This window comes from Toxorhynchites rutilus, chromosome 1 (genome assembly GCF_029784135.1).
Source record: "Toxorhynchites rutilus septentrionalis strain SRP chromosome 1, ASM2978413v1, whole genome shotgun sequence".
Lineage (NCBI taxonomy): Eukaryota > Metazoa > Arthropoda > Insecta > Diptera > Culicidae > Toxorhynchites > Toxorhynchites rutilus.
The window spans coordinates 134,298,855-134,310,658 of NC_073744.1; positions in this window are offsets into that span (position 1 = coordinate 134,298,855).

Here is an 11,804-nt window from a genome sequence, read left to right on the forward strand (position 1 = left end):
GCAGCATCATAACCGCGGAACTTTGGAAGCGCAAGTCGGTTTTGAAGTCCTGAGCAATTCCACGAATCAAATGCTGCAAAGGTAGATTGCGGATCAGCAATTCGTTCGACTTCTGATAGCGACGAATTTCACGCAAAGTTCCCGGTCGATAGCGATGTGGTCACACTCCCCGCGGCTGGTGCACTTATCCGAGCTGCTTTCGTGGTGCCTTACCACCGAAAGACTAACGAGCTGTGTGCTTGGTCCCACACAAACGAGTCCTCACGGTGCGAGAGTAGAGAAAGAAATGAACGAAAGTAGTGATCCCCGATAATCGTTCGATTAATCGATTAATCGAATACTTCCTACAGAAATCGATTATTAATCGAACGAATACTGCATAACCAATAATCGAAGCGAACGAATAATTTACGTCGATTAATCGATCCAAACGCAGAGAGGAAAAAACGTACGGCTGCTGCAGTTTTGTCCTGAAAATCAATCATTATCTTTGACGCTCCCTTAAGTTCATAAACGTAGCTCAATGCCGTCAACGCGAATTGAGCTTCGTTTACGATTTTAGGGGAGCGTAAAGATAATAATTGATTTTCAGGCGGAATGAACATATTTTTGATTCCACATGGCTTTCTAGCAAATGAGGTTTAGGTATTAGTCTAACTAATTATTTCTCTCAGTGTTGCGATTAATCGATTAATCGATTATTTGGGTCGATTAATCGTATCGAATAACAAACTGCTGAAAACTATTCGATTAGCTGATGAACGATTAATTTCAAAAATCGGGGATCACTAAACGAAAGCAAAGGAAGCATCTTATTATAAGCCATAAAAGTCCAGAATGTAAACCCCAATGTAAACGATTTCTCTCTCAGGCTAAGCGTTTCTCTCTCAGAGTAAGCTACGAATATAATAAGGGTGGGGTTTACATTTTATACTTTTATGGTTTATAAAATGACGCTTCCTTTGCTTTCGTTCATTTCTTACTCTACTCTCGCACCGTGAGGACTCGTTTGTGTGGGACCAAGCACACAGCTCGTTAGTCTTTCGGTGGTAAGGCACCACGAAAGCAGCTCGGATAAGTGCACCAGCCGCGGGGAGTGTGACCACATCGCTATCGACCGGGAACTTTGCGTGAAATTCGTCGCTATCAGAAGTCGAACGAATTGCTGATCCGCAATCTACCTTTGCAGCATTTGATTCGTGGAATTGCTCAGGACTTCAAAACCGACTTGCGCTTCCAAAGTTCCGCGGTTATGATGCTGCAGGAGGCCTATTCGAAAATAACAATTTGTGTGCTATCCACGCAAAGCGCGTCACATTATGCCCAAGGACATCCAGCTGGCCCATCGTATCCGAGGAGAGCGTGCTATTAGCTTAGCATAAAATCAACTGCCCTTTTCAGGGCTCCAAATTTGATGGATTAGAGTTCAGAAAAGTTTTTTACAGACCAAACTGAAAGGAATATTTTCGTTTGGACGCCATTCAGCATCGAGAAAATTTCGGAAAGATCTAATCGTTGCTGAAAAATAATCTGCCAGTTCCCTGGGAATTGAAAAATACATTCATGGGAAAGAATTTATTTTAATGTTTTCTAACCATATAACACAGCGACCAAATATTTTTCAATCAAGTGCTATTAACAGGTGGTTATCGAGTTAGCAATAACCACTGGAGAGCTGGAAAGAACTAATCATTGCTGAAAAGTAATCTGCCAGTTCCTCTGGGAATCGAAAAATACATTCATGTGAATGAGTTTATTTTAATGTTTTCTATCCATGTAACACTGCGACCTAATATTTTTGAATCAAATGTTACTAACAGGTGGTTATCGAGTTAGTATTAACCACTGGTGGGCTTCGTGTATCGAGGAAAATCTGAAAAGAATTAATCGTTGCTGAAAAATACTCTGCCAGTTCCTCTGGGAATTGAAAAATACATTGATGCGAAATAGTTTATTCTAATGTTTTCTATCCATATAACACTGCAATCAAATACATTTGGTTTTGTGATTTTTCAATCAATCGCAATTAACAGGAAAGCTTCTAAAAATTATTCTTCCCCATCAGTAGGGTATTTCCATATCCAATATTGGATGCATAAAACCTTGTGCCTCCAACGTAACGCTCTCGTTTTCGAATATTCATTCATTCAGAATGAATTCAGATTCAACTTCAAACAAATGATCTCTAAATCAACATTAGTCCTACGTCACCCTTGCGGTTATACCATAGATATAACCCACTTCCTGTTTTTTTTTTTTTTTTTATCTTCGCTTATTTTTCGTCGGCCTATTTCTGCCACTTTAGTGCCAATCACCGACATCAGGGAGGCGACTCCACCTGTTCCTACCTATCAGACTCAACAACTCATGAGCCGGGCCAACTTCTTTTACTTCCGCTCCGAAGGAAGACGTAACCAGAGATTTTTCGCCTCAGAAAATCCCAACGACGCCAGCTGGGATTGAACCCAGGCCGATCGGATTGTGAGGCTGTTACGCTAACCATACAACCACTGGCGCCGTCCTCCTGTTTTTTTGTCTCTTTTGATTATTTTAGGCTCATTAGCTTTTAAGCTGTAACAGAGTCGAATTTTAATCGTGTACATGTCACATGTTTATCATATCTATAATTAGCACATTACACAGTTGCCATTTTTCGGCGTTAGAGTATTCCCTTTCATACCATTGCATATGGTACACATTTACACAGTAGCCATTGAGGCGTAAGAGTTTTGAAGTAGGACTACGTCTTTCATTTCTACACCGGGGTGTAAAATTAAAGTTTCGAAAACGAAAGCGTTACACCGGAGACCGAGATTTTGAGCGTTAATAGCTCCTAAATAATTCAACTAAAACAGGTGTTTATCGAGTTAGCATTAACCACTGGTGGGCTTTGAGTATCGAAGAGAATCTGGGAAGATGTTATTGCTGCTGAGAAATAATCTGCCAGCTCCCCTGGTATTTGAAAAATACATTCATCCGAAAGAGTTTTTTTTTAAATGTTTTCTAACATATAACGCTGCGACCAAATACATTTGGTTTTGTGATTTTTCAATCAAGTGCAATTAACAGGTGCTTACATATAACATATTAGGCTGTCAAAAAAGTCCTGCGGTATTTTTTTTGAATTTTCATTTGTTCATAAAATTAGTTACAATCATCTGTTTTAAGTCAAATATGCGCCGTTTTGTTCGATGGCTTGTTCCCAACGAGATGCCAACTTCATAATATCCCTGTTATAGAAGCTCGCTTCCTTATTGGCAAAAAACTCGGATAGCCAATTTTCACAGGTCTCTTTTGTGGCAAACTTCTGACTACCTAGCTCGTTCGTCATGGACAAAAACAGGTGGTAGTCACTTGGTGCAAGGTCCGGACTATACGGCGGATGCAAAAGAACCTCCCATCCGAGCTCCCGGATCTTCTGGCAAAGAAGTGTGTGGCCTGGCGTTGTCCTGATGGAAGACAATGCGGCCTCTGTTTATCAAAGATGGCCTCTTCTTCATGAGTGCTACCTTCGAGCGGTCCAGTTGTTGGCAGTACAGGTCCGAATTGAGCGTTTGGCCATAGGGAAGCAGCTCATAATAGATTATTCCTTGACAATCCCACCAAACACACAGCAGAACCTTCCTGGCCGTTAATGAGGGCTTGGCCACCGTCTGAGCCGCTTCAGCGAGCTTCGACCACGACCGTTTGCGCTTCACGTTGTCGTAAGTGACCCACTTTTCATCGCCAGTCACCATCCGCTTCAGAAACGGGTCGATTTTGTTGCGATTCAGCAGCGATTCACATGCGTCGATACGGTCGAAGATGTTTTTTTTTTGCGTCAACGTGTGTGGCACCCATACATCGAGCTTCTTTGTGAATCCAAGCTTCTTCAAATGGTTAATAACGGTTTGATGACTTATCCCCAGCTCTTGGCCGATGCTACGGCTGCTACTATGCCGGTCTTTCTCGGCTAATTCAGCGATTTTGTCGCAATTTTCGACGACAGGCCTTCCGGAGCGTGGCGCATCTTCGACGACCTCTACACCAGAACGAAAACGTTGAAACCATCGTAGTGCGGTGGAAATGGAAACTGTATCGGGTCCATAAACTGCACAAATTTTATTGGCAGCTTGAGATGCATTTTTGCCTTTGTCATAGTAGTACTGTAAATATGTCGGATTTTCTCTTTATTTTGCTCCATATTTGCGGCACTTTAACTCACGAACGACTTAGCCAAACAAAACACTGTCAAGGACTATATTATAGCGCGCAAAAATACCTTTCCAACAAGCTATAGTATGACTCGATACAATGAATACAACTAGAACTACGCGCTTACAACGACACCTCGCGGAAATACCGCAGGACTTTTTTGACAGCCTAATATAATACTGCGACCAAATACATTTGGTTTTGTGATTTTTCAATCAACTACAATTACCAGGAAAGCTTCTGAAGATTATTCTTCCCCATCAGTAGGATATGTTCATTTCCAATATTAGATGCGCGCGCAACGAAAAATGTTTCAAATCGCGAAAAACATAGCTTTCAATCGATTATTGCTCAGTCACCGAAAGCTTCAAACTCAGAGAGTTCATTCGCCTCTAGTTTGCCTTCCAAATTGCCATCGCAAACCACACCTTCTTTCAGTTCAATCACGGACAAAAAGCATACTTAAGCGATATTCTGGTGGTGAAACGCATTCATTTTTCGTGAGGACATCGACAAAACAACATCGTTATTGAACGAGCTGAACGAGCGGAACGAGCTGGACGAGATGGACGGCGAAGGATCGAGGGATCGAGGAATTCATCACCTGGCCTGACCTGACCTGAATCGCATTCAGTTTGTTTCGAACTGTGAGGGAGCGCAAAAGAGCCGATCCATCAGGAGGAGAAGAGAAGGCGACCAAGAGAGTACTAGTATCGAAAACTGGTTCCGTTTGATTCATCGGAGAACCCACCACACACACATACCCATACACACACATTTACATAGATCTTGTTATGACTTTATTTATACTAATTGTTTCGTTTCAGATCCGTACATAGGCTCACCAACCAAACCATCCGGCAATCACTCATTTCAGGTCCACATAACACCAAACCGGTTCTTTCAGGACCACTTCACAACTTTGAAAGAGTTCAATTGAAGTTTTCTAAATATATGATAATTTCCGCTCACAGATTTACAAGAACTTTCAGCAATCTTGCAATTTATTCATTCACTCATTCATTAAGAATTGATTCAGTTATTTATAGAACAGCAGTCGGATGTGTCTTGCAGAGCAGAGCAGCTGTATGGATGAATCGATCTTATTTCGACCGTGGATCGATCTCCATCGCTGATGATTGTTGCGTGGACGTAGTTATTCTGTAACAACACAAAGATGATCAAAGAGGGCCCTGAGTTTTGAACTCACGATCGGTCGCTTACTAAGCGAACGCGCTACCAATGTGGCTACGAAGACCCCCAAGTGTGTCACCTGTTGTAACATTTATTTTTATTAACACGTTCGACGCCCAACGCGACGTTTTTGAGTTTCTTGCAGAGCCCAACTTGATCTAGCAATGTTTGTTTTCAATTGAAGACGAATTGATGACAATAACACATGCCAAAGTCATAATATAGGGGTTTTGCAAAAAATTGCAGTACAAACCATCTGTACTATAAAGTAATAAAAAGTATAGTATAAACAGTATAATATTATGGTTATGATTTAATTATTTTTCTTCACATCCTATAGTTATATTTAGGTGCCTATTCTATCAAATTCATTCTAAAAATACTACTCAATTTGAGCGAGGAAAGTGTCACCCATATCTGGGTGACGGGGCGTCGAAAGTGTTATAACAGCCTGTTGCGTCTCCTCACCTTCGCTGGTTTAGGCGAGGAAGCTCGCAGTTCTGGAGATTACCGCTGCGTCCACGAAAATATCAAGGTTGCTCTACTTCAGCGCATACTGAGACTGCTGATGTTGGTGGTAGCAGGTAAAAGATAATCTACAGTGCATTTTTGTAAATCGGAGATAGATCTTTTAGGAGTTTATCTCTGGCCAGTCGGAAACCTCGTTCGACAGCCCATACACCGGTAGCATTGCACAATGGTCCAGAAGGTGCACCAGGTAGCCCCAGTAACAACTCTGTGGAACAAATATTTTTTCTATCTCTTGAAATAATCGATAAAGCGTTTTTTCCTAAGTTGCGTTATGGTCACCGTGAAAAAAATCTGTTTTTTTGTTTTAACTTTTATATTTCAAATTCTACATGCAAACTGTTTTCGTATATTTCACATACAAAATCAAAACCGGGGATTAAGCTTGATAACGTCATCGGAAAATCGTGGATAGATATTGCAGGGGAAGAATTTCGGATACCTTTGAAATAATTAGGCCGTAAAACAGTGGATATAATATTATATTACATTATTGATTTTGTTTAAAGTAGAAATGTATAAACACATGTTTCGTTTTCACTATGATCGATTAGTGGCATACATAGGTTCATAAGTTCATATTTATTATATTTTTATATGTTTCATGTTTGTTTTATCATTTTTTCTTCATTACACCTTCATTAGATTACCTACGGTAATTTAATTGCGCGTCTCCACCATGCGGCAATCATGTTATTTATTATTCATTGTTGAATCACATTGCAGACATACGCAATAATCATTTAGAGAAACTTAACAGAATACATACTATTTACAAGGAACTAGTGATAAATTTATATCTCCCCTCTGAACACATTAAGCAAAATGGTCATATTTTTTTCTTCCTAACAGAGCATAACAGAAAATTCAATTGTCAAAAAATATCGTAATGTATGTTTAACTATTTTTCTAATGGTCTTGGCTATTGGTGTATATCGATCGAAAGATTCCACAAAGCAATTCAATAGTTTGAAGTTGAATTTTACAGAGTTTCTTCCACAGAAACAAGAAGCTGTTGCGATTCGTCAGATACTTGCTATTCTTTGATTGCTGGCTGTTGTTACATTATCTTCGGATGCAAACTGTACATGAGCAGCTGAAATCCCATCCTATTTTTCATTTTGTTATTAATTTTATGTTCTCTTTTGATTTGCATTGTTTATTTTTTTGTCTCTTATCTCTCTATCTCTCGTTTCCAGTGAATTTGACAGTCAATGAAAATTTATAAGAATGCTCAAAGCATGAAAAAGCTATGAATGATCTCCGAGTTATGGTGGTGCTACACGTTTCATCCAACGTTCGACTCAAATGTTGGACTCAAACATTTGTCTCACTAAATTGACTATTGATGGATTACATAAAATAAACTAATGCATTCAATTCACGCCATACGAAACGAACCCAGAATTAACATCCTGTCTCTTTAAGTCCATAAATTTGTCGACGTCCCAATAGGAAGTATCCCGTGTCGGGCTCACGTACAGAGCATTGAAAACAGCAACATCACAGTTACGAAAATACTTGTAATACTAACCTCGAGCCAACCGCGAGTAATCGGTTACATATTACTAACATAGTTATAAAGAAAACATTGTCGAAATAATGAACTCCCGGCCCGTCAGGTTGACGATCCGCTAGTGCTGGTCATGAATATAACGGTAATGCTTCGAAGCTTCGATGATGGACGTAATCTTCTGAGTCAACTACCGGATTAATTGTGGAGAAGACATTAGGGTTTCTCACGTCGTTTCTTTTCCGGTAGGAATGTGACAATGTATTCCTATCAAAATAATCCTGAAAATGTGTATTAAAGGTTTGCTACATTTTGGTTTTCAATAATTCAAACATCGAACTTACTCCACAGATACGGGAACCCTTATTCGAAACTAGTTTGTCGTCTCCGCAAAAATCGACCCAGCGCGTCTGTAAAACCGTTACCGAGGGTGTACGATTAAAGCTTACGCGAACATTTTCACTCGTATTCGGGCAGCTTTTCACTGAACAACGCATTTTTAATGTCCATTTTCCCTGATATAATATTTTTTCGAACGAAATAAAAACAAACGAAGTCACAGTCACATAAATGTTTTCTCCTGCGATTTGAAAATATTCGATAAAAAGTGGAACGAAGAGTTGCCAGATGATTTTCAAAAAAGTCTGTAAAAAATATGTGAAAGTCGATTAAACATGTAGAAATGTCTGTAAAAGTGTTCGGATCTGTAGATATGTCTTTTAACGTTAATTTTCACAGATTCATTAATACTTTGCACATCACGATGCACGTAAGATTGTCTTTTGTATATTATTGTATTTTTTTGTATATATACAGCCATTCCATGTCAAACCAATATAGTGGTTCTCGGATTTCGATGAAAAATTGTAGTTTTGTCCTTTATCACGAAACATTAGACCCGTATTTTTTATTTTTTCGTTAGAGTGACCATTTCCACTTCAGGGTAGTCCGAAAAATAATTTTTTCCCAAAACTAATTTAAGAAAAAAACATAACAGTGGTTCTACTGAACCGATTTTGATTATCGACATATCGACACAGCTTTTATTAAACAATATTGAACTTGCAAAAGCAGATGGATTTTATTTTCGTGATTATCGATTGTAGTTGTTTTTTATTGTTTTCATTGCTTTGGACTAGAGGGCGCTATATATTTTTTATATTTTTCTTGAAAGCTGAGGATGTTTTACATGACATATCGTGATTTCAGAGATGCTATTTTATCGTTTTGGAATGGTTTTTTGAGATATGATTTTTGCGATTAGCAACACATTTGCCCTTTCATTTTTATTTATATATATAGATAGATAGGAGATATATGAATGCGTTGTTTTGCCTGAAAATCCTTTTCCACTTTCGAACAAAAATCAACTTCGCAAGCGCAAATATCGAATGGACTAACAACGCTTATCATGATGTAATTTTTTGTCATATTGGAATTCAATTTTTCGATTTTTCCGACATTCCTTCAGAGTTTTCGGGACATTATCCGATTTTGCCCTCCACTATATCGATCTACGGAAAGAGACGAATACAACAAAAAAAAGAAGGCTAAAATCGGATCAAACCTTCTTGGAGTTTTCCGCTTATGAACATATTTGGCCTTCCATTTTTATTTATACAGATTGACATAGGCTAACAGTACGAGATTGAAGGGATGCTCAAAGACTGGAGTGAAACGGTCTCCGCTATCGCTTGGATGTAGTCAATCTTAATTTTACACAAATATGTTCAGTTATGGCTTTGAGAATCAACTCATTGTCGTTTGCTCAAAAGATACCCCTCTAGGAGGGTCATTTTGAAGGAAATTGGTGACGCACATGTTGCCATACGCACGTTTGCTAAAAAATGATTCGCTTGGCACCGGCAGCACTAATTCGGTTTACTTGGTTTGTCGTAGGCCGTTCTTGACATTATCGGGAAATTACAATCTGTTAAGTTTTACCAATCTCATTGATAGTTCTTATAGGTTCTCGACTCTGTTCGCTCACTGTCATGAAATTTCGAAGTATGGTATAGTAAATGTATAGTATGTATAGTAAATGAATGCATCGTGAAGAATCGTATCGTCTCTTTCGTCTGCAATGATGACAGGGCAAAAGGACTTATGAAATCATAAAAAAACGCTGACGTGTACAAGTTATTGTTACCAAACAAAACACCAACAGAATGCAAAAGATACGGCCACTGAGCTATACTATGCTCACGACATCACTGCGGTGCGACCTATTTTGCGCACGTAACCACTCTGGTTACGTCGGACGGCAAAGTGTTAATGAATGATTCAAAACATAGGTCTAACGTCATGTGTATTGATATAAACTAAATAACAGTTCGGCTGAAAAGTTCATAAGGTTGGTGTCTAGATGGCGCCTCTTGCAAAAATCTACTTGACTAGTTGGAACACACACACATTTATAATGCACCACATATGTTTATAATGTACCACATATGTTTATAATGTACCACATATTAATATAACATCACCCTACGGTAGCTAACATAGAAGCATTACAAACATCCGCAATAGAACGGTCAGACTGAGATCAAAAACGATCTAGAACAATAACAAAGGCGGAATGCGGGTAAACATGCTATCTTTTGTTTAGATTAAAATATGCTTACTAAGATAAACAATGGGTGCGCGAAGAAATAAATTGAAAAATAAAGTCAGTCGAAAAACGATTGCTCATAAGTCTAGATAGTCATCTAGATAACTGGCGCCCGAAGAAAGCGTGAAAACTTAGCAAGTAAAAGTGCAATCTGGAGGTACTGTAATCCAGATATTGTGTCAAATTGTTGTAAGCCCGAAGAAAGTGTGAAAACTTAACAAGTAAAAGTGCAATCTAGAGGTATTTGTTTGGACTGTAATCCAGATATAGTGCAATCCAGTGCATCCAATCAACTTGTTCTAATCCCGATCGGAAGCCGGGTGAAGGAGCGAGCCGTTAGGAAGCCGTTAGGAGCGAGCCAGCGAAAGCGACAAAGAACGCCACCCTGAGAGGAACAAGTAAAGGTAATATTATATTATCAGGCACGTAGCGTAACCGGCACGGCACGTTTCATGCAAGACAAATATTATTGCGTGTGTTTCAAATGTGTATGCGTATATATATCGGAACGGCTCCGGGCATACACAGCACGTTTCAGGCAAATGCATGAAGGAATTCTCGAAAAGAATATTTTGCCGGTGCCGGGCACGAGCTACACGGGCGAGTAGCACCATACATACAAATCAAACGTCGAAGTTCGTGGTATGGGTGCGATCGTCGCTCTCCGGTACGACATCGGTTCAATCATCAGTAGCATTTCTCCACTCCGTCTGCGCTGTCGGTCCCTACAGAGAAGTTGCTATGCCTGATGATATGAATACCTTTACGGCCTTTAAGGCCGTTTTATATTATCCAGCACGTAGCGTTAACGGCACGTACCGACACCGGCAGACAAATACATGATGTATTCATATCATCAGGCATAGCAACTTCTCTGTACGGACCGGCAGCGCAGACGGAGCGGAGAAATGCTACTGGTGATTGAACCGATGTACCGAAAAGCGACGAACGCACCCACACCACGAACTTCGACGTTGGGTTTGTATGTATGGTGCTACTCGCCCATGTAGTTCGTGCCCGACACCGACAAAATATTCTTTTCGAGAATTCCTTCATGCATTTCACTGAAGTGTGCTGTGTATGCCCGGAGCCAAAAAAAAAAAAAAAAAGATTTTTTTTCAAGATGGCCAAAAATTAGCCTTTCAAAATTGTAACCACGAATGACACACCGATACATAAAGTACATCCGGTACGTAAAATTAAACACAGAGATAGGAGAGATGAAATTTTTGATAGATAGTGGCGCTAACAAAAATTACATGAATCCCGCAAAGATGAGAAATCTAAGAATTTCCAAAGCAAATCAATCCTTCGCAATAAATATCAACGGCACTCATTCAGGTTAGCGAATCTGTTAAGTTTTCTCCATTCGATGGAAAACCTCCCATCACATTCTTTTTATTCAACTTTCACCCATACTTCGACGGGCTTATCCGCTATCAAACACTGACTCAACTTGAAGCCAACGTCCTTACTTCTTCCAACACACTTAGATTTCCGGATTATACCATCCAGTTAAGCAATAAATATCTCAATTCCTACGACATCAACCTGAGTGCAAACGAAGGCTCATATAAAAGTTCCAATTGGCATAAAGAACGACGATGCAATTTCAAGCTTGTGATAGAACTACGGATGAGGTACTTCTCGATCAAATTCTGAGATCCAGATAAACTTCAAAGCGTGGAAAATATTCTATCCTTCGCGGAAGTTTAATGCAGGCTAACAATAGTAGACAAAATAACCGACATGTTCGAATTAATC